This window comes from Phyllobates terribilis, unplaced genomic scaffold (genome assembly GCF_046119375.1).
Source record: "Phyllobates terribilis strain yellow unplaced genomic scaffold, ASM4611937v1 Scaffold_2__4_contigs__length_985480577, whole genome shotgun sequence".
NCBI classification, from domain to species: domain Eukaryota; kingdom Metazoa; phylum Chordata; class Amphibia; order Anura; family Dendrobatidae; genus Phyllobates; species Phyllobates terribilis.
In genome coordinates, this window is record NW_027362762.1 from 536,731,320 (window position 1) to 536,756,007 (window position 24,688).

General features: G+C 40.2%; 1 protein-coding gene across 3 annotated transcripts in view; it reads right to left on the bottom strand.

The window, feature by feature from the left end:
- Positions 1 to 291: 291 nt before the first annotated feature.
- The window catches only part of AHDC1 (AT-hook DNA binding motif containing 1), a 94,912-nt gene continuing 70,515 nt past the window's right edge, over positions 292 to 24,688 (bottom strand). For all 3 annotated transcript variants that reach the window (XR_012288418.1, XR_012288434.1, XM_073666195.1), the window contains exon 5: positions 292 to 841. The gene's annotated coding sequence lies outside the window, so the exon portion shown is untranslated. The remainder of the gene's footprint in view (positions 842 to 24,688) is intronic.

Below are 24,688 nucleotides of genomic sequence, written 5' to 3' on the forward strand. Positions count from 1 at the left end.
TGAAGGCAGGCAGAATGTGTGAGGGAGAGATAACAAATGCAATGATGTGAGATAAAAGATAGAAAAGACAGGAGAAAAGAAGGAAGAGATATTAGGAAAGGGGGAAAGCTGGCTAAAGCTTTGTAAGAAGTAATACTGAAACAAGTGTTAATGAACGAGGGGAAGCACAAAGGAGCTCCTGGAGACCTGATCACAGTCTCCTTGGATTATCACACTTCTCAAATAACGCTATACAGACTCCAGGAAACGTATACACAAACACACATTCTCAGATGAAAAACACAAGGCTGGTTTGGACAATACACAATTTATGAGAAATCCTTATTTACAATAAATAGTTTTAACCGCCGAGGGTGGTGTTAGGGCTTTTAACATACGCAATTTCAGTGCAGCCGGTAGATGGGGGACACAGGGTGGTGGTGTAGGATTGGGGGTATGTGAGGGAAAGAGACCGGACTGTGGAACCATCTCCATGACAGAGGAGCCAGTGCACTGCAGGCAACTCGTATCAGAAGGGAATAAGATCAGACTTATACCCTTGCTACATTCCCTACCTCCCCCTCACATACTCCCCTTTACCCATATTTTTTTTTTATTTTATTTTTTACATTTTGAAACATTTAAAAAAATTTCTTATGTACAATTTTTGCTGGTTTTGTGAAGAAAGTAAAACAAGAAAAAAATTTAACAAAAAAGCACAAATTTCTTCTCAGAGGAGAACTGGAGGGAGCAGGTTCCAGAGCTCAGGGAGAAAGAGCACACTCATGATGTAGGTGGTGCAGGCTCAGAAGGGGATCCCACGGCGTTTTCTTCTGGCTTCTGTAGAGGGGAATGGTCTCAGCTGTGGATTTTAAGGAAAGAACAAACAATAATGTCAATAACAATCCACAGTAACAGGAGAAAAGTCAGAACACTATTACAGAAAAAACACAGACATGACTCACTGTGCTGGGTGTGTGCACGACATACAGCAGTATGGAGCATTAGCACGAATAGGACCGCAGTAATCGAAGGAGCAAAAAACAAAAAGACTGATCCCAGTCAGTTACCAGTCATGCTCCTGTGCTAATGAACAGCAAAACAATGCTACACAGGTTATATACTTAAGTACTAGCACTTTGGGCTAATCCACTGATTAAATAAGCCCAGAAAATTAGAGTAGGATCCTTAGATTTGCCAGGAAAAACAGCAGTAATAAGGTGGTAGGAAGGAAAGGAAATAAACAAAAGCAGGTAGGTGTGAACAGTGCACCACATATCTAAATAAGCCGTAGATTACTGATGAATTGGCACAAATACAAGATCTGCCCAATACACCAAACACACAATTCCAATTTAGACATCTTTGTTATGGAATAACTAAATAGGTTAAACTCCGTCACAATGTTATTTAATGTTTCAAAAGGATTCATTATAAATTAGTCAATTTAGAATGAGAATTGTGCAATACCTCTAGCTACCCAGCAGGTGTCAGTATTCAAACTAATGTGCATGCAAAGTACAGTATTTGACAAAGCTGCAAGATCAGCAGCAGAAACAGTGACATCTGCAGGCTAGACAATATATGTATACTAATTTCTTACTGAAAACCAAACTTTTATTTGTTAACAGTAGCACAAGCACCATGTGTAGTGTGTTAAATTAGTGGACTTTGGCCAATACCAAGACCATGGTTCACTTTCTTGTTTTAAACAAAACACAAATATCCAACCGTTGGCTATATTCAGCAAGGATACACTGCCTCAACACAAGATTGATACACAAAACCGAAATTGTACCGTAAAGTAAAAAAAATTATATTATACTTTGGGGGTGTGGTGTATACATTTCTCCAAAAGATGAATTCCAATTCAAAACTCTGTTCTCACTAGATATAATATTAATAAGTTAAACCTTCGGCCATGCTAGAATTCCAAGTGCACTAGTTCCAATTGTACACAGCAGTGTTAAGAGTCTTGCGACAGATCAATAGCCACAGTTTTACTACGACTTCGCCCATGACAAAATCACAATGCCAAAGCTACATTTCAGTGTACAAGGTACCACAACCACAACAAATCGCAAAAAAATCCAGATATTTCTGACATTTTGCAACCTGTTTGTCGCCATCGCGGTGCACTGCAGGTCACAATGCCATCGTATTCACCTCCAACAGACTGCAATATAGCAACTGTATGAAGCTTTGGTTGAATGACTAGTGTCGCGCCGAAAGTCACTATTTAGCAGAGCCTATAGAAAAAGGGATATTGAAATTACAAAATATCCTAAAACCTCTAGCATTAAATCTTTAGCAAGACTAAAAAGCGAGTGCGTGTTACTCTTCCAATCACCTTGGCAGTCTGCTAATATATATATATATATATATATACACATATACATACACATACATACATACACATTATATATATATATATATATATATATATATATATATATATATATATATATATATATATATACACACACACACACACACTGAAGGTATCAAAACTATGAATTAACATGTGGAATTATATACTTAACAAAAAGTGTGAAACAACTGAAAATATGTCTTATATTCTAGGTTCTTCAGAGTAGCCACCTTTTGCTTTGATGACTGCTTTGCACACTCTTGGCATTCTCTTGATGAGCTTCAAGAGGTAGTCACCGGAAATGGTTTTCACTTCACAGGTGTGCCCTGTCAGGTTTAATAAGTGGGATTTCTTGCCTTATAAATGGGGTTGGGACCATCAGTTGTGTTGTGCAGAAGTCAGATGGATACACAGCTGATAGTCCTACTGAATAGACTGTTAGAATTTGTATTATGGCAAGAAAAAAGCAGCCAAGTAAAGAAAAATGAGTGGCCATCATTACTTTAAGAAATGAAGGTCAATCAGTGCGAAAAATTGGGCAAACTTTGAATGTGTCCCCAAGTGCAGTTGCAAAAACCATCAAGCGCTACAAAGAAACTGGCTCACATGAGAACCGCCCCAGGAAAGGAAGACCAAGAGTCACCTCTGCTTCTGAGGATAAGTTTATCAGAGTCACCAGCCTCAGAAATCGCAGGTTAACAGCAGCTCAGATTAGAGACCAGGTCAATGCCACACAGAGTTCTACCAGCAGACATCTCTACAACAACTGTTAAGAGGAGACTTAATGCAGCAGGCCTTCATGGTAAAATAGCTGCTAGGAAACCACTGCTAAGGACAGACAACAAGCAGAAGAGACTTGTTTGGGCTAAAGAACACAAGGAATGGACATTAGACCAGTGGAAATCTGTGCTTTGCTCTGATGAGTCCAAATTTGAGATCTTTGGTTCCAACCACCGTGTCTTTGTGCGACGCAGAAAAGGTGAACGGATGGACTCTACATGCCTGGTTCCGTGACGCATGGAGGAGGAGGTGTGATGGTGCTTTGCTGGTGACACTGTTAGGGATTTATTCAAAATTGAAGGCATACTGAACCAGCATGGCTACCACAGCATCTTGCAGCGGCATGCTATTCCATCCGGTTTGCGTTTAGTTGGACCATCATTTATTTTTCAATAGGACAATGACCCCAAACACACCTCCAGGCTGTGTAAGGGCTATTTGACCAAGAAAGAGAGTGATGGGGTGCTACGCCAGATGACCTGGCCTCCACAGTCACCAGACCTGAACCCAATCGAGATGGTTTGGGGTGAGCTGGACCGCAGAGTGAAGGAAAAAGGGCGAACAAGTGCTAAGCATCTCGAGGAACTCCTTCAAGATTGTTGGAAGACCATTTCCGGTGACTACCACTTGAAGCTCATCAAGAGAATGCCAAGAGTGTGCAAAGCAGTCATCAAAGCAAAAGGTGGCTACTTTGAAGAACCTAGAATATAAGACATATTTTCAGTTATTTCACACTTTTTTGTTAAGTATATAATTCCACATGTGTTAATTCATAGTTTTGATGCCTTCAGTGTGAATGTACAATTTTTATAGTCATGAAAATACAGAAAAATCTTTAAATGAGAAGGTGTGTCCAAACTTTTGGTCTGTACTGTATACATACATACATATATATATATATATATATATATATATATATATATATATATATATATATATATATATATATATATATATATATATATATTACAGTGCCTACAAGTAGTATTCAACCCCCTGCAGATTTAGCTGGTTTGATAAGATGCCTTCAAACTGCAAACGAGAGTAGGTTTTATGAACAGAAGCATAAATCTTACAAACCAAAAAGTTATGTTGCTCAGTTGAATTTTATTAAATTTTAAACATAAAAGTGTGGGTCAATTATTATACAACCCCTATGTTTAATATTTTGTGGAATAACCCTTGTTTGCAATTACAGCTAATAATCGTCTTTTATAAGACCTGATCAGGCCGGCACAGGTCTGTGGAGTTATCTTGGCCCACTCCTCCATGCAGATCTTCTCCAAGTTATCTAGGTTCTTTGGGTGTCTCATGTGGACTTTATTCTTGAGCTCCTTCCACAAGTTTTCAATTGGGTTAAGGTCAGGAGACTGACTAGGCCACTCCAACACCTTGACTTTTTCCCTCTTGAACCAGGCCTTGGTTTTCTTGGCTGTGTGCTTTGGGTCGTTGTCTTGTTGGAAGATGAAATTAAGACCCATCTTAAGATCCTTGATGGAGGAGCGGAGGTTCTTGGCCAAAATCTCCAGGTAGGCCGTGCTATCCATCTTCCCATGGATGCGGACCAGATGGCCAGGCCCCTTGGCAGAGAAACAGCCCCACAGCATGATGCTGCCACCACCATGCTTGACTGTAGGGATGGTATTCTTGGGGTCGTATGCAGTGCCATCCAGTCTCCAAACGTCACGTGTGTGGTTGGCACCAAAGATCTCGATCTTGGTCTCATCAGACCATAGAACCTTGAACCAGTCTGTCTCAGAGTCCTCCAAGTGATCATGAGCAAACTGTAGACGAGCCTTGACATGACGCTTTGAAAGTAAAGGTACCTTACGGGCTCGTCTGGAACGGAGACCCTTGCAGTGGAGTACGTTACTTATGGTATTGACTGAAACCAATGTCCCCACTGCCATGAGATCTTCCCGGAGCTCCTTCCTTGTTGTCCTTGGGTTAGCCTTGACTCTTCGGACAAGCCTGGCCTCGGCACGGGAGGACACTTTCAAAGGCTGTCCTGGCCGTGGAAGGCTAACAGTAGTTCCATAAGCCTTCCACTTACGGATGATGCTCCCAACAGTGGAGACAGGTAGGCCCAACTCCTTGGAAAGGGTTTTGTACCCCTTGCCAGCCTTGTGACCCTCCAGGATCTTGTCTCTGATGGCCTTGGAATGCTCCTTTGTCTTTCCCATGTTGACCATGTCTGAGTGCTGTTCACAAGTTTGGGGAGGGTCTTAAATAGTCAGAAAAGGCTGGCAAAAGAGATCTTTAATCCACACATGTGAAGCTCATTATTCTTGGTGCCTGAACTACTTCTTAATACTTTAGGGGGACCAAACAGAATTCTTGTGGTTTGAGGGGTTGAATAATAAATGACACTCTGAATTAACTTTTAACGTTTGAAAAAAAAAAAAAAAAAAAAAAGCCAAAACAAAATTTGCTGCAGTGCATTTCCCACTTCCAGGCTGATCTACAGTACAAATGTCACAATGCCAAGTTAATTCCGCATGTGTCAACCAGCTAAATCTGCAGAGGGTTGAATACTACTTGTAGGCACTGTATATATATATATATATATACATACACACACATACAGCATATACACACACATTATATATACAGTGGGTACAGAAAGTATTCAGACCACTTTAAATTTTTCATTCTGTTTCATTGCAGCCATTTGGTAAATTCTAAAAAGTTCATTTTTTCTCATTAAAGTACACTCTGCACCCCATCTTGACTGAAAGAAACCAGAAATGTAGAAGTTTTTGCACATTTATTGAAAAAGAAAATCTGAAATATCACATGGTCGTAAGTATTCAGACCCTTCACTCAGTATTGAGTAGAAGCATCCTTTTGATCTAGTACAGCCATGAGTCTAATTGGGAATGATGCAACAAGTTTTTCACACCTGGATTGGGGATCCTCTGCCATTCTTCCTTACAGATCCTCTCCAGTTCCGTCAGGTTGGATGGCGAACGTTGGTGGACAGCCATTTTCAGGTCTCTCCAGAGATGCTCAATTGGGTTTAGGTCAGGGCCCTGGCTGGGCCAGTCACGAATGGTCACAGAGTTGTTCTGAAGCCACTCCTTTGTTATTTTAGCTGTGAGCTAAGGGTCAATGCCTTGTTGGAAGGTGAACCTTCAGCCAAGTCTGAGGTTAAGAGCATTCTGGAAGAGGTTTTCATCCAGGATATCTCTGTACTTGGCCGCATTCAAGTTTCCTTCAATTGCAACCAGTCACCCTGCCCTGCTGCTGAAAAACACCCCCATAGCATGATGCTGCCACCACGTTTCACTGTTGGGATTGTATTGGGCAGGTGATGAGCAGTGCCTGGTTTTCTCCACACATACTGCTTAGAATTATCACCAAAAAGTTCTATCTTCGTCTCATTAGACCAGAGAATCTTATTTCTCATAGTCTGGGAGTCCTTCATGTGTTTTTGAGCAAACTCTAAGCGGGCTTTCATATGTCTTGCACTGAGGAGAGGCTTCAGTCGGGCCACTCTGCCATAAAGGTCCGACTGGTGGAAGGCTGCAGTGATAGTTGACTTTGTGGAACTTTCTCCCATCTCCCTACTGCATCTCTGGAGCTCAGCCACAGTGATCTTGGGGTTCTTCTTTACCTCTCTCACCAAGGCTCTTCTCCCATGATTGCTCAGTTTGGCTGGACGGCCAGGTCTAGGAAGACTTCTGGTGGTCCCAAACTTCTTCCATTTAAGGATTATGGAGGCCACTGCTCTTAAGAACCTTGAATAATGCAGAAATTCTTTTGTAACCTTGGCCAGATCTGTGCCTTGCCACAATTCTGTCTCTGAGCTCCTTGGGCAGTTCCTTTGAGCTCATGATTCTCATTTGGTCTGACATGCACTGTGAGCTGTGAGGTCTTATATAGACAGGTGTGTGCCTTTCCAAATCAAGTCCTATCAGTTTAATTAAACACAGCTGGACTCCAATGAAGGAGTAGAATCATCTCAAGGAGGATCACAAAGAAATGGACAGCATGTGACTTAAATATGAGTGTCTGAGCAAAGGGTCTGAATACTTATGAACATGCGATATTTCAGTTTTTCTTTAATAAATTTGCAAATATCTGTACATTTTTTCTTCCAGTCAAGATGGGGTGCAGAGTGTACTTTAATGAAAACAAAAAAAAATGAACTTATTAGAATTTACCAAATGGCTGCAATGAAACAGAGTGAAAAATGTAAGAGGTCTGAATACTTTCCGTACCCACTGTGTGTGTAGATTGTGTGTATGTGTGTATGTATATACAGTACAGACCAAAAGTTTGGACACCTTCTCATTTAAAGATTTTTCTGTATTTTCATGACTTTGAAAATTGTACATTCACACTGAAGGCATCAAAACTATGAATTAACACATGTGGAATTATATACTTAACAAAAAAGTGTGAAAAAACTGAAAATATGTCTTATATTCTAGGTTCTTCAAAGTAGCCACCTTTTGCTTTGATGACATCCTTGCACACTCTTGGCATTCGCTTCACAAACGCTTCTACCTGGCAGGAAAAAAGCATGTACAATCCGCATGCGCTTTTCCTGCCAGGGAGAAGCGGAAAAAATATGCATTTCTGCATCGTGGGCTCATAGCCTAATTGTGCACATAATGATGCCTAATAAAATTTATGGAAATGTTTGAGCATTTTGTAAACTGAACACAGAGTAAAGTGGGATTTCCACCCCTCTCCCCTTCCAAAAAAATAAAAGAAAAAACAAACCCCCAAAAACATGTCATCTCTGGCTTAATGTAAAAGTCATTGTTTTTGTCCCATCTCTTCTGAAGATTCTTAAAATACATTGAAGCAAATTACCCTTTTTGATTGGGAATGAAGTAAAGAAAGATACTAGAGAACTAGCTGATTTTGCCAAGAGCATTTAATCCTCAGTCTGTCCAGTATCAGTTCATTTAAAATGGCAGTACTAGAGATGATCAAACAGACAGATTTTCCAGACCCTGGTTCAGGATCCATTGGACCTGAGCCCTCCAAGCTTCCTCCTACCAACATCCCAGGGTCCTCTTCTGACTGGTAGGCAGACGGCGACATCATGTGTCTATCGTGCCGCACCTTCTAATCAGAAGAAACGACTTGAATGCTTGGCTGCAGGTAGGAGGAGGTTCGTAGGGCTCTGGTTCAGTGGCCAAGGACTACCGCTGGACCAGGTCCCTGTGAATCTCTGATTATCTTTAGGCAGTGCCTATTGCACCTTACCATAGATGCTATACAAGGAAAAAGTGATACAAGACAAAAGGGAACCTGTCCTGTTTAACATGCAATTTGATCTTCCTACAATAAAGCAGGAGGTGCTAAGATTGACAAATAATTTTGTAGTAAAAGATCCAGAATACCTTGAATTTGTCATTTAAACCCTCGTAATTCTAATTTTGGGTGTCGGGTGGACAGTGAATCAGTGATTGACAGAATCTCTGCATGCATGCTCTTACTGGGAAGGCTGTCAACCATTGTGGATAATTACCCAACACACTCCTAACCATAGAACAGAACGTTTTAATCAATGAGTTACTATTGAGGTTACTATTGGGTTAGTGATCATAAAACTGGCACAGCCATAAATCTGCCATACTCAAACTAGTGAGCCATTCTCAAAGACCTATAGATCATGCAAGGGGTATAACCAAGAAACCGTTGACCATTTTGAATGGGTGTCAAGCTTATGTGCTTGATATGTAAGAAATACCAAAACAACAATCAATGTATCACCATTACATAGGGATACAAAAGGATCTGATATCACATGTAAAACATTTTTTTTTTTTTTTTTTTTTACAAATTTTACAAACTCTGCAAATGAGACCAGAGTGAATTAATGTCGCATGGCAAACATCTCACACTGTTAGAAACACATTTATGATAAAACAAGGTGCCAGAGGCCATGGAGTGCTTGTCAATGTAGAGGGTATATTGATTGAAACTAAATACATGACCGAGTCATTTTTAAAATACTTCAGAAAAGGTCTTTTTACCTTCGATATTACACCATATGCATGCCAGAGATGCCTGACAGATATGGGTCCCACCTCTGAGACTTGCACCATCTCCAGAACAAAACAAGCCCATGAGCCGGCCGCTGTATCCAGTCAGCCGGCTGCAGCATCCAGTCAGACTTTTGCTCACAACTTCCATAGAAGTTAATCCAGAAAGTCTCGCACATGGTTGGCAGCCATTCTATGGAGACTGACCGCAGATTCACACCATGCAGAATGGGGTTCTGGAGAGAGGTGTGAAGAATTTAAAGGGTAAAGAATAGTGATGGGTGAGCGTGCTCTGCACTGCTCGATCGAACACCGGGGTGCTCGATCAAGTATTGAGCAGTGCCGAGAAACACATGTCGCTCGAGTCCCCGTAAGAAGCTTATTTGAATTATCTGAGGAGAGACAGACTTGAGTTTGCCGTTCACTTCAACTATGCTTGCTACTCGAATCGATCACGCTTGAGCGTCTGACCTGCTTGACTCGAGTACCGAGCATTTCAGTGCTCAATCAACACTAGTAAATGAACATTTTGTAATTTTTTTTTATATTTTGATGTTCTTTTAAATGTAAGATGATCGGTCCTGAGACCCCCACCGATCACTCAAAAAATCTTAAAAAGCCTATGGTATCTTTTGTATCCATACTCCATTCTGTGTATGTGCTCAGGCAAGGAATATGACAAGCTTTTAAGGGGGTTTTGAGCAATTAGTGGCTGATCTCAACACCCGGACCACTAATGACCTGCTTACAGTTGAAAGGACATCAAAATGTAACAAAAATGTAAGGTTTAGTTACTCTACAACAGTACATTGTTTGGAATAAGAGTACTCAGCTATCGTCACGCTGATGACTACTGTTCTTGGTACTCATCTGACTTTCACTGGTGCATCAGAGCTGCAATTCTTTCTAGAACCAGGTAAGTGAAGCTGAAATCTTAACTTTGAACATAGAGTAGATCGCCATCAGTTAACGCTATGCTCATGTGTCCATTTAACTATTCAGTTTGTCTGTTCTGCTTAGAACAGAGATGAAATGAGGATCCTGTGCATTCTGGTTTCAAATGGAAATCAATGGAGGTAGAGGGGGCTCAATGATTTTTATGGGTTACATCTAGTTTCAGTTCGGTGTCAGTTTTTTTAGAAAAAGAAATAAAAAAAATCCTACATTCATAACTACTTCTTACCTTCTAAAAATAAATCGTAGAAAAATCGAGTGTGTCTGCTTTCCCTACAAACAGCAATACACGGAACCCTAAATCTGGTTGTCCGTTCTAAACCAAACAAACTGAATAGTTAAACGGACATGTGACCTGGGCCTCACACTTTGACTCCATAGGCATGCACATGATATTATGAAATCCAACATAACTAATCTTCTAACATCATAGCTAGGAAGACCCACATACAGGTACCCCATAGAATGGAAGCCAATTTCACAGAAATTGGCAGGTTTAGCTGATTTACCCAATTTGTATGCCCAGCTGGAAACGGATTTTTTTTTAAATTGGTATCATAGCCATTTACACAACATGTGTAAAATCAAATATGAAATGCCACATTGTGTGTTTTCTTCTACTGTTAGCATTCCCACTGGATTATTCCGCAAATCGTGTTGGATTACCAGACTGTTTTTATCCCTCATTGCAGCATAAGTAGAGAAACTCTAAGCAGAACCATGGGAAGACGTGCAACCTTTATGTCTTATACAGTGGTGTGAGAAAGTGATTGCCCCTTCCTGATTTCTTATTCTTTTGCATGTTTGTCACTTAAATGTTTCAGATCACAAAACAAATGTAAATATTAGACAAAGATAACACAAGTAAACACCAAATGCAGTTTTTAAATGAAGATCTTTATTAAGGGAAAAAGATATCTAAACCTACAAGGCCCTGTGTGAAAGTGATTGCGCCCTAAACCTAATAATTGATTGGGCCACCCTTAGCAGCAACAACTGCAATCAAGCGTTTGCAATAACTGGCAATGATCTATTACTACGCACTGGAGGAATTTTGGCCGACTCATCTTTGCAGAATTTTTATAATTCAGTCACATTAAAAGGTTTCCGAGGTTCAGAGACAGCAAAACAGCCCCAGACCATTACACTACCACCACATTGTACAGGAAAGTGAGGCCTGCAGTTCTTTGGATGTTGTTGTGGGGTCTTTTGTGACCTTTTGGATGAGTAGTCTTTGCGCTCTTGGGGTAATTTTGGTCAGCAGCCCACTCCTGGGAAGGTTCACCAGTGTTCCGTGTTTTCGCCATTTGTAGATAATGGCTCTCACTGTGGTTCCCTGCAGTCCCAAAGCTTTAGAAATGGCTTTATAACCTTTTCCAGACTGATAGATCTCAATTACTTTGTTTCTGATTTGTTCCTGAATCTCTTTGGATCGCAGTATGATGCCTAGCTTTTGATGATCTTTTGGTCTACTTCATTTGGTCAGGCAGGTCCTATTTAAGTAATTTCTTAATTGAGAACAGGTGTGGCAGTAATCAAGCCTGTGTGTTAGAGAAATTGAACTCAGCTTCAAAAAGATGTGATAAACCACAGTTAATTTATGTGTAAAAAGGGGTGGGGCAATCACTTTCACACAGAGCCCTGCAGGTTTGGATTTTTTTCCCTTAATAAGAGACCTTCACTTTTTCTCAGCACTGTACCTCTACTATATGGTAACAGATAAAACTATAAAAATAAACAAAAATGTCTATGCAGATACGTAAACACATCAGATTTGACGAAGACAGCGAGTCAATTTGTTCAACTGTCAACACCCTGATGGAAGTAATGTGTAATAGGCCTCAAGTCCGGTGACACTAAACCTGCCCTGTAGGAGTCTGCCCCAAAAGCAAGATAGCTATCAGCATGCTAAAAAGCATCAATTAATCTGTGTATGGCTATGTTCACATGTCCAGTAATGATCCATTAAAACGGATCCAGCAGAAATTCGTTAGGAAAAAAAAAGCTGTGCTTACAATTTTTAGTCTGTCATTTATGAAGGGAGGTCAAATGCCAAATTCAGTTACAGATACTATACCTGACCTAAGCAATTTAACAATTATATATTAATATATGCTGTTCATTCATCAATATTACTGAATGCACAGTAAACTTGGTTCTGATGTCAGATTATATGAAAGAATAAAGAAAAAAACATGGCTCCTAAATTAGTGGCTTGCAAAAGTATTCACACCGTTTAGCCTTTTACCCATTTTGTTAATTTACAACCGGTGTTAAAATATTTGTGTAATCCAAGATGTGTGTGATGCATCATCACTAAATAGGTAAGTTGGTGAAGTGAGAAAAATATAGCCATAAATTTAATTTATGGGATCAAATAACTAAAAATTGCCATGTGCATTATGTATTCACCCTTTTGATATGAAGCTCCTAGAAATTTCTGGTGCAAACATTTACATTCATAAGTCACATGCTACCTGTGTGCAATCTAAGTGTCACATGGTCTGTCAGCATATACACACCTTTTCCGAAAGGCCACAGAGGCTGCAACACCATTAAGAGGCACCGCTAAGCAAACACCACCATGGAGACCAAGTAGATCTCCAAACAAGCCCGAGACAAAGTTGCTCAGGGTTGAGTTATAAAAAAAAATAAAAATTATCCCAATCTCTGCTGACCTCCCAAAGCACCATCAAATCCATTATCATCAAATGGAAAGAACACAGTACCACAAAAAACCTGCCAAGAGAAAGCAGCCCACCAAAACTCTCAGCCCGGGCAAGTAGGGCATTAATCAGAGACGCAGCACAGAGACCAAAAATAACCCTGAAGGAGCTGCAGAGTTCCCAAGCAAAGACTGCAGTATCTGTCCATAGAACCACAATAAACCATACAGCTATTTCTTGAGCAAAACCTGTTTCAGTCTGTGAGTGATTTGAGACTGGGACGGAGGTTCACCTTCCATCAAGTCAATGACTAAAAGCATACTGCTAATGCAACACTCGAGTAGTTTATGGGGAAACATGTAAATGTTTTGGAGTGGCATAGTCAAAGCCCAGACCTTAATCCAATTGAGAATCTGTGGTCAGACTTGAAGATAGATGGTTTCCTCTGGTGAACAGCAAACTTTGAAAGAGCTGGAGCAGTTGTGCTTTGAGGAATGGGCAAAAATCCCAGTGGCAAGTTGTGGAAAACTCAGAGACTTATTCAAAGCAACTTGCAGCTGCAATTGCTACAAAAGGAGGTTCTAAAAAGTACTGACTTTAGGGGGGGGGGGGGGGGAGTGAATAGTTATGCACACTGAAGTTTTCAGTTATTTTTTCCTATTTGTTGTTTGCTTCACAATAAAAAGAACCAAATGTTCACAGTTGTAGGCACGTTCTTTATATGAACTAATGCAAGCCCACAAAAAAAGAAAAAAAAAAATCCAGGTTGTGATGTAGCAAAACCCCAAAACTGCCAAGGGGATAAATAGTTTGGCAAGCCACTCTACATTTTATGTCAAATCTGTGTTGAAAGCAAGCTGTGGACACCACCACACACATTTCTGGTTTTCGTTTAAGAGATATTTCCCAACATTAGGGATGAGGCTACAACACACCCTTGTGCTTTATGCATAATGCCCTACTTTTGGTGATGTCACTATGACTGTTTGCCTTCATATCACAATGCAAAGTTGCTGTCTATTCTCAGACAGATTGTACTCAAATAACAAAGATGTCCCAATCTCCAGATATCAGCATTGGTCCCAGCAGCTCTACTTCTACTTTTCCTGTGTTGGCATGTGACCAGTCACCTTCTCTTTGTATGCATCGCCTGTGCATCTTGCTGACACAGGAAACACTCTGCTGTGTTGAATACAAGCTAGTATCAGAGGTGCCAAGACCCAGGATTGACACCGATAACGGGAAATGGAGGCACCTTTGTTAATTGAACTATATGGGAAGATTGTGCATCTTGGTATTTTAGCCACATGTAAAGACAATTTTTAACCTCACTTATTCAAAATGTTTTTCAAGTTTCACTCATTTTCAGCACTATTTTTTGCATCTCTTAAAAACAAAATACGATAAAAAATGTTTTCCCTAGCAAAAGTCAATATACAATTAATATATCCAACATTGTTCAGCCTTCCCTGTTTAGGACATTCCTTGCTCCATGTATGTACAGCAATTAGCCGATAAATTTACATACTAATGTCACATTAGACAATGCATGGGTCTTTACATAAACATGGAACCTTTACTGGCTATTTCAAGTGACAGCTGTCCCTGTGGATGGATTGACCCTTAGTTGTCATGTTAAAAAAAAAAAATGAAGATAAAGCTAGCTCATAATTCAGTCCTGCTCATCGTAATTGGCACCCATGAAGTTTAAGTACATACTGTGGAATATCTCCTGCAAAAAATTAATCAAGTGAAATAGTTTTTTTTGTATAGAGCACTCATGTTAAATTCAAAAGGGTATATGTAAAACAAAAAACAATGGGAGTGAAAAACAGAAAAACCCATGTGAGATGAATTAGCCAATGAATGATGACGTCACGGTTTTAAAACGCATGGTAGGCCCTGTTCCTTTGTCACAACGGTGAAGACAAAGTAAATAACTGCTATTATTAGCAAACACAAGACCTCCAAAGGGTATAATATCATCTCCAAAGACCTTGGTATCCCAGTTTCAACAGTGCGCAATGTTATTAAGAAGTTTGCCAAGCATGGAACCGTCAAGAACCTCCCTGGATGTGGGAGAAAGAGGAAAATTGACAAGCGATGTCTTTTGAAGGTTGGTGTGAATGGTGGAAAAAACACCACATCAAACATCCAAAGACCTGAAGCCCAACCAGGGACAGTCTGCGGTCGTGGTTTCAACAAGTACCATACGGCGCTCACTAAACCAAGCAGAGCTTTATGGTGAAGACCAAGGAAATAACAATTGCTGAATTAAAAAATATAAAGCCAGGTATTAATTAGGGGTGCCTTTATTGCTGCATATGCTGCTTATTCGCTTTCTTCTTTGAAATTGCAACATGGAAGCTGAAAAACAATATTTTATTGTTGTATTACTTTGGAACACTAATTAAAAAATCCTGAGGATATAACTTTGGTACATTTCCATTTATTTCTGAAAATATTGTACAGCCTATGAATAAAATGAAGGGTGCCAATAATGGTGAGCAGCACTGACGATGTTGTGTCATACTTTACAACTTCTACTTAATGGAAATGCAAAAACCTGGAACTTTAGGAAAGCTAATTTCAACAAATTAAGGGAAGAGCTTAATCATGTAGACTGGGACCACGTCATGGTAACTGGGCATACTGAACATAAATGGGGCATGTTTAAAAGGAATCTGTCACCACCTGGGAGATATCAGACCTCTACTATGGGCATACAGGTTATAGAAAAGTAAATCTATACATACCTGTATGGGCCATAGCAGATGTTTGATTGCAGAGAAATGTGCTTTTATCACGTTTTCCATAGGCTTGGCGTACTGGGGACGCCAAGAAATCCCCGCCTAAATGTTTATTATTCCCTGAAATCCCCGCCTATGTGCTTAGTTATCATATTCCCCCCTCCCCTGCACTGTGCTCCCTGACCTCCCGGCCAAGCGCAAAGCGCCGCTCACATAGAGCGCGCTTTGCTTCATCCTGGCCGTCTACCTGTGCTCTGTGCCGCAGGGTTCTATTGCGCAGGCGCCAGGAAGTGACTGACTCCCCGGCGCCTGCGCAATAGAACCCTGCGGCGCAGCAGTGCACAGAGAGACAGGACCTGGATGAAGCAAAGCGTGCTCTATGTGAGTGGCACTTTGCACATACCCGGGAAGTCAGGGAGAACAGTGTACGTCACAGGGCCCTGTGACGTGCAGGGGAGGGGGGTGGGGTATATGATAGCTAAGCACATAGGCAGGGATTTCGGGGAATAATAAACAGTTAGGCGGGGATTGCCTGTGGAGAACAGAGGTGATAAAAACACTTTTTTCTGCAATCCAACCTCTACTATGGGCCTTACAGGTATGTATAGATTTATTTTTTTATAACCTGTATGCCCATAGTAGAGGTCTGATATCGCCCAGGGGGTGACAGATTCCCTTTAAGGAAATACTGCTAGAATCCTGTAGAAAATTTATACCCCCTGGTAATAAAATGTCCAGAAATAAAAAGAAATCATTATGGATAAATAAGACAGTACTAAGTTTAAGACTCAATGTCAAGCAGCAGCTGCAAAAGCAAACAAGATTTTAGGATGTATAAAAAGAGAAAATCCCACAATCCCTATCGTATTGTTAGCCCTTTATAAATCATTGGTGAGGCCACATCTAGATTATGGGATCCAGTTTTGGGCTCCACATTTTAAAAAGGATATTCAGAAGTTAGAGTCAGTTCAAAGACGGGCAACTAGATTACAAGGGATGGAAGGCCTCTCATATGATTGAGGTTAGAAAAGTTGGGCTTGTTTAGTTTTAAAAAAAAAAAAAAAAAAAAAAAGCCTAAAAGGAGATCTCATTTACATGTATAAATAAATATATATGGTCAGTACAAAGGACTTGCACATGACTTATTCCTTCCAAAGACCATACTAAGGACCAAGGGGCACTCATTATGGGTGGAAGAAAGACTATTCCGGCAGCTAAATAGGAAAGGGTTCTTTACAGTCAAAGCAGTCGGACTGTGGAATGCCCTATCACAAGAGGTAATAAAGGCAAATGCTATAACTAGTGTTGAGTGAGTATGTTCTGTTAACCCTTTCGCCGAGCATGCTCGGGCCGAGCTCCGAGTATTTATAGCTGCTCGGTGATGTGTTTGAATCGCTCCCGTGTACATGATTTAAGACTGTTTGACAGTTTTACTACATGTGAGGAATGTCTATTTCTTACACATTCCTCACATGTAATAAAGCTGTAAAACAGTCGCAAATCATGCACACGGGAGCGATTCAACCATATCACCAAGCAGCTGTAAATACTCGGAGCTCGCCCGAGCATACTCGGACAGAACATACTCGCTCAACACTAGCTATAACAGCTTTTAAAAAGGGCTGGATGATTTCCTTGATACACAACATTGTGGATTATAGTTAAATTACTGACAAAATGTACAATTGGTGGAGAAAGGTTAAAGACCTAGGTCAATCAAGTTCAACCTATGTACGGTAACTGTTTCATGAGGGAGGCTCTCCCTGCGCCTTTTTTAAACAGTGAGCAGAGGTTAAGCTACATATATTTTACAGCGGGGTATAATACCCCTTGGCATTATATATATGTAAATTTGCAATATCTCAAATTCAGAACACAAAGGAATACATATTCTATGCAAGGAAACATTACTCTGTCTTATAACAATATTCCATGCAAAAATAAAAAATTGAGGCAACTGTAAATCGATCTTACATTGTACAAATTAGACAAATATAGTGGGAACAAGCCTATATTCATGGTGATCGCCATCACCTGTAGTGCTGACTGAAGTCACTGTTGTGTGCTACTAGCACAGAGAGATGGAATTGGGTGGCGCTGCCTTAAACTGCAGTATGCTATATATTCTGCCCATCAAACAATTCCATATTTTCCCATATACAGTTATAATACACTCCAAAGACATACTGACAGGGAATTTTGATTGTGAGCCCCAGTGGGGACAGCGATGCTGATGTCTGTAAAGGGCTGTGGAATTAATGGCGCTATATAAGAATATTATATTATGTTGCCCTGGTGGATATGCCAGCACTCTGATCATTTGGTGGTCTGGTCACCAGAATCACCTCCCAAACACTAGAATTAGGTCACCACAGATAGAAAAATCCCTTACATTTAGGCCTCATTCAGATGTCTGATTTCTTTAATAAGTAAAAACTCGGACTGTTGGTCATCAGTTTTTGATTCGCTTTTCAGTAGTGTTTGGTCCGCCTGTCCGTTTTTACCATGAATGTTTTAATGATTTTTCACTGATGAAAAAATAAATAGCTAAGCTTGTCCTATTACAATGTTAATCACGGACAGCACACAGATATCATCAGTGTGCGATCTGTGATTTTCTAACTTGTAAACCTTGTATGGGTAATTTTGAATAATGACTTATATAAAAAACGGACACATCTCCATGATTTTTTGCCAACCACTTGGTCTGCAAAAATCAGACATGTGGACAGCCCCATAGACTCAAATGGGTACGTGTTCTCTGTGAAAGCCACAGCTAGAACACGTATGTAACTCATGAACGTCTGATCTGTTTAAACCTTATATAAACTTCAGTATTTTATTCTCATTGTTCCTTTCATAGTGCCATCCATAGATACGTTATACAGACAGAATACTCATTACATACAGGCATACACATATGAATTACAACATACATGAATGCATTTCCATATACTCCCTACATACATGGACGCACTCATACACATTCACTACACACATGGATGCACAAATAGACATTCACCACGCATGAATGCATTAATTACGCATATTCGGTACATACTTGGACACCTTGTACACATTAACACTGATGCAGCCCCTCAACCCCCACTTTATAGATATAGAGACAAACCCCTGAAAACCCCATAAGAAGCGATTGAGGGAGACCCTAGCAGCCCAGCCATAATTACAGTCCCCCACCCACATAGTAACAGTGATAGCAGCATTAATTATTATTACACTTGCTTATATAGTACCATTAATTCCACAGCGCTTTACAGACATAACCACTATCCTCATTGGGGCTCAATATCTAGATTCCCTATCCAAATGTCTTTGGAGTGTTTGTATGGGGAGAACATACAAACGCCTTGCAGATGGTGTCCTTGGTGGGATTTGAACCTAGGACCTCAGTGCAGCAAAGCAACAGTGCTAACCACTGAGCCACCATTAATCAAGTGAAACAACTGGGATTGATACTGAATCACAAAGCAGCTTCTTCTAAGTGCAAATGGATAAAAGGAAAATGAGGGTCACAACTAGAAATCAACTTCAGTCACAGCATGGCTGATCCCATCCTGAAGGAGTGGTGGGATTCGTAATCACAAGTTATATCAGAGTGTGGACAATAAAGTCCAGATCAGTGTTTCTCAACCTATTCAGGCTCAGTACAACATAACTAGAAATTCAAAACAGGTACCCCCAAGAAGCACCAATGTTAATTGAAAACAGGGGTCCACTCACACGGACGTCAGAGGCTGCATTTGGTGCCTATGTAGGCAGTTCCTTTAAATCTGACAGGAACAATAATGAACAGTGGCAGGACAGACTCACCATGGGAGAAGAACGGGCTTCCTGACCTGTACACATTGTGCTCTTCATGTCACAGAAAACTCTGATGGTGCAAGTGGGTTAGGGGCAGGTGTTGGTTTATTTTATATTTGACTGTGTCTGGAGTAAGCTGGGATAACATTATCTGTGTAATTTCAAGCAAAGTTCTGCGTGCAAAACAGAGAGAATAGTGATCTAATGCCTGCTGACTATCTAGGCCTTCTTCACCTTTCCGACATTCATGGCTTGAGTACGGACCACACTGCCACTGGAGTGGCCAAACTCAATAGCCTCATGAGCATACCTGAGGCTGTTAAGTTCAGGTCAAGAGAGCAGGCAGCAAGTGACTACATAGTACATACTCCAACTGAATATCAGATGTGTGAACCCGGTCTTATCAGTGATCTGCTCACAGAGGTTTGCCAGGAGGACATGCTCTTCTCCTCCATCAGACCACTGGAAATGTGACGTCAATGAGCAGTCAAAGGTTTCCATGGCAACGGCCCAAATGCAGGAAGGAAGCTTCCTGCAGCCGGGTCTTATTGCTTAACACAGTGCTCCCTTTCAGCAATCTGTTCAGGTTTTTTGTGTGACAGGGAGCTGATCATTTCACGTCAGAGTGATAGGCGCTGTCTGAAATACCTGTAATTAATATTACTGCTGGAAAGCTTTTGCAGGAACTGGCTTCCTGTTTTGAATAGTGGCCGCTCCTGTGTTCAGAAGTCGCATGCGTAGTAATGCACATTAGACTTTAAAGGGGTTGTCCACTACTACTGCTAGTGTGCCCCACATAAAAAATACCCTATAGAGCATCTTGGAGCGGCACCATTGCAGCCATTTGGGTTATCTGACTCCTGACGTTCATATGACTTTTGTTATGTCACGTGCATTGCAGTCGTTCATTGGCCACTGATTGGACTTATTTAATTTCACAGGAATGCTGGGAGTCACAATGCTCACATTTCTGGAACCTCGTCCAAGAGTATAACCTCGTCCAAGAATATAGTTTTTTTTTTATTTTTTGTGGGGCACAAGCACTACTAGCAGATTTCCAGTAGTGGAACATCTCATTAAAGCCAAAAGAGAAGAGAGAAAAGCAACATAATATTAATATGCACTCTTGTATATAATAAGACATTTATTGTAAAACCAGAAATCAGTACTCCATAAAAACAATTAAAATGTAAAAGTCACAACACTTAAAATCCCAATTATCAATGTGTATATGCAAAATATACCTAAACCGCTATACAATACAAAACAATAGAGGAATGTTGGTGGAGAAACCCCACGCGTATCACCGAACAAGTGCTTCATCGTGGGAAAAGAAAAGTCCCCCGATAAAGCTGACTTGTACAGCGATACGCGTGGAGTTTCTCAACCGATATTCCTCCATATTATGGGTTTTAACATATTAAATACTAGAATTACATTTCATATACATTATATTGTTGTTTAGGTTTATCTTTAACCATATTATATTTTTGGGCTATATACTGTAGTTTGTGCGCATCCATTTATGTACTGTCTTTATATGCTCCTTCACATTTATACACAGGCATTTGCACTTTATTATGAACAGAAATCTGCACCTTACTCAAATTCCTGCATATACTTAGGATTTATTTCTGAATATGTAGTCATTTAGCCATATTTGCACACAAGATCCACCTTTGTATATGCACACTGATACTGGGATGTCGAGTGTTGTGAATCTTTTTTGGATTTTAATCGCTTTTATGGCGTATTGATTTTTGGCTTTCTAATAAATATATGTTATATACAGGTGTGCACATTGATATTGTATTGCTTTTCTCTATTCCCTCTTGGCCATTTTATATTCTTCCTGATATAGCACCCTCATATTATATTTTTGGGCTGTGCAACTACTGTTACCTATATATTCATGAACCCCTTCAACAAAAGCATAAAAAGCTTGCAGAGCAATCAATGACATATGGGGTTAGTGACTTATGCTGATAACGGATTACTGCATATGCACACACGAGGCAGCCTATGACTTATACAAGTTGCTTTACTTTGCATCATAAATTTGTGGCAACATTTTGGAGCTAGCTGTCACATCTCAAACCACAACATTTTCCTACCATGTGCCTAATAGATGCACTAAATATGGTGTGAGGCCAGTAAGATAGTTCTTTTTTGGAGCAACTTGTGCAAGAGTTCTGGTGCATTTAGTAGTAGATCACCCCAGGATTTCTCTTGGACTGGGGTGATGCTTTTGCGTTATATTTTTAGTGTAGCTTTTGATAACAGGACAACTGATCAGCCTATATAATATGGTTCGCTTATATTAAGTGATAGATTCACGTTAAATACACTTCTTAATTAAATTAACAATTTGTTATCAGCTTTACTTTTCTAAAAGTTATGTAAGTTTACTAGGCTGCTAAGAACAGTTTTCAGATTCAATTCAACAGAAGCATGAAGAGAGCATTACCCACTATCCTACATCGTTAATTACAAAATATGCTTTGCATTGTTTTCGCTTCTCAGTAGCCAGTGCAATATCCCATGATATGCAGTGCTTTTATACCACTCCATTTTATGTAGGTAGCTATCCCAGGATGGATACAAACCAAACTTTGCAACAGGATTACTGTCTTTTATATCCAACATTTGCTTTTCACAGCTTCTATGGGAAACCTTGAGAAAGTAGCACATATTGATTCACTTGTAAGTTGCATTACTAAAAAATTCAGCTCACAACACTGGGTTCAAATCAACACATCACAGGTCATATTTGTCTTACAACGGACTGGCCATCTTTATATGCAATCTTCCATGGCAAAAAAATCTTTGCCAATGTCATGCAATTGTGGTTACCAAAACAATTCTTGGTATCTGTGTGATACCAATAGAAAATATGGAGATGTGCATGAGGCTTTAAGGTGTAGATATTGATGTGGACGGTGATTTTGATTCACAGTCCCCATGGCAACATGAAAAAAATAAGAGACATTGTCATTAGAAACTAATCACTGCAGTGGTCTTATGGTTATTACAACCTGACTTCACATTGTACATCAATTGATTTTCTGTATGTTTCCTCTGTCAAGTCTCCATTCACTGGATACGGCAAATATAACATTTAAAAATTTGACCGGTCTTCTGGTCCAAAAATAAATTGTCAGAAAGACATGTTGTTACTTCTAAGCACCTGGGGATGGAAAGCAGGAGATGCATTCTGCAGGCTACGAACAGTATCCCTCTTTAAACATCAAGGTATACACATCGCAAGAAATAATACACAACTCCGTGATTTAAATGCATCTCCTTTTTCGTCATATCTGGGGGAGAAAATTAGAATATGGGGTGCCCTTGCTCTGTCAGTGGGGGAATCAATGACATTAAAATTATGGTCCTCTCTAAATTCCTATAGGTTCTGGAACATTCAACCTCTAGAGTCTCACAAACTGACTTTGCAATGATCAACTCCCATTTAGCATCCTTCATATGGGGCTCAAACTGGCACAAACTGAAAGTGACCACACTTCAGAGGCCCAGGGATGAGGCAGGTTCAGCACTCCCGGACTACTTCTTATACTACTTAGCTGGCCAACTTCGCTTTCTACAACGCTGGATAGCAAATAATCAATTGCCTAATTCTGACCACCACCTTGAGCACTGATTAGAGTCTTCGAGTCTATAGGGGAGGCACCAGAGCAAAACTCAAGATCCTTCTTTCCAATCAACAGACTTGCGGTTCAAGAGTGGAGATTTTTCAATTCAAGGACACAGAAGCCGAGTTCCCCTTATGGTGTAACAGTGCTCTTCCCAAATTGCTACATTCCCAAGATGTTCAGTTTTGGTCAAACTCAGGGGTCAAGAGTGGCACAGGTATGTATCTAGGGTGTTCTTGCTTCCTTCGATCAACGTCAACAGCTCTATAAAGCCCCCAAACACGCTTTCTTTAGGTATCTACAACTAAGACATGCCCCAAATACCAAGTTCCCAGAAACTGGAAATATTTTCATATCCTTATACCGCCCAATATAAGGAGCCAGGGACCCTAGGGGTTGATCTTTTTATAAACCCAGTTACTAAGCAGGAGATGCTCCTCATCGTCATTGTTGGTTGAGGCCAAATGGAAAAAAGTAATACCATTCCTTACTGAGGAGGATTGGAGCGAGCGAAGTCTTAAGTTCCCCACAATATGTTCACCCGCCATTAACAAGCTAGTCCAAATGTATACCATCAATGCTACATGACAACTAGCAGGTTATATAAAATAGGTAGATCTACCACTATAGATTGCCATAGGTGTGGGGAAGAGGCGGCAGAATTTATACACCTGATGTGGCATTGCCCTCCTATTGAAGACTGTTGGAAAGAGGTCATCCTCAGCAAGATAATACAACCTCCTGCACCACTCTGCCCTAAGGTTTGTTTACGAATCCTTGATGAGGAAATCTGGTCTCACTACTCTCCCACTATTCACAGGGAAAAATTTTTAGCTCGTAAAGCTAACTACATGGCTAGAAGACCTCCATGGATTTCACATTGGGTCAATATGTTAAATACTGCAGCTTCTTATAAGAGGGTGGTATATAAACACACATGTGGTCAAAATTGTTGGTACCCCTTGTTTAATGAAAGAAAAACCCACAATGGACACAGAAATAACTTGAATCTGACAAAAGTAATAAATTAAAAATCTATGAAAATGAACAAATGAAAGTCAGTCATTGCTTTTCAACCCTGCTTCCACAGAATTTTTAAAAAATTAAACTCATGAAATAGACCAGGACAGAAATGGTACCCCTGAAAATAATGTGACAAAGGGACATGTTTAATCAAGTTGTGTCCACTAATTGATTACAAGATTGTAGACACCTGTGTTGCTAGTCAGTGGGCCAGGGGAAGCAAAGGAAAGCGTGGTCTCAGATTAGAAAGACAATTATAGACAAGCATGTTAAAGGTAAAGGTTATAAGACCATCTCCAAGCAGCTTGATGTTCCTATGATTACAGTTGCACATATTATTCAGAAATTTAAGATCCATGGGACTGTAGCCAACCTCTCTGGACGTGGCCGCAGGAGGAAAATTGATGACAAATCAAAGAGACGGATAATATGAATGGTAACAAAATAGCCCAGGATAACTTCTAAAGAGATTAAAGGTGAACTTCAAGCTCAAGAAACATCAGTGTCAGATCGCACTATCCGTTGTTGTTTGATCTAAAGTGGACTTCATGGGAGACGACCAAGGAGAACACCATTATTGAAAAAAAATCATAGTAAAGCCAGACTGGAATTTGCCAATTTACATGTTGACTAGCCACAAAGCTTCAGGGAGAATGTTCTATGGACAGATGAGACAAAAATGGAAGTT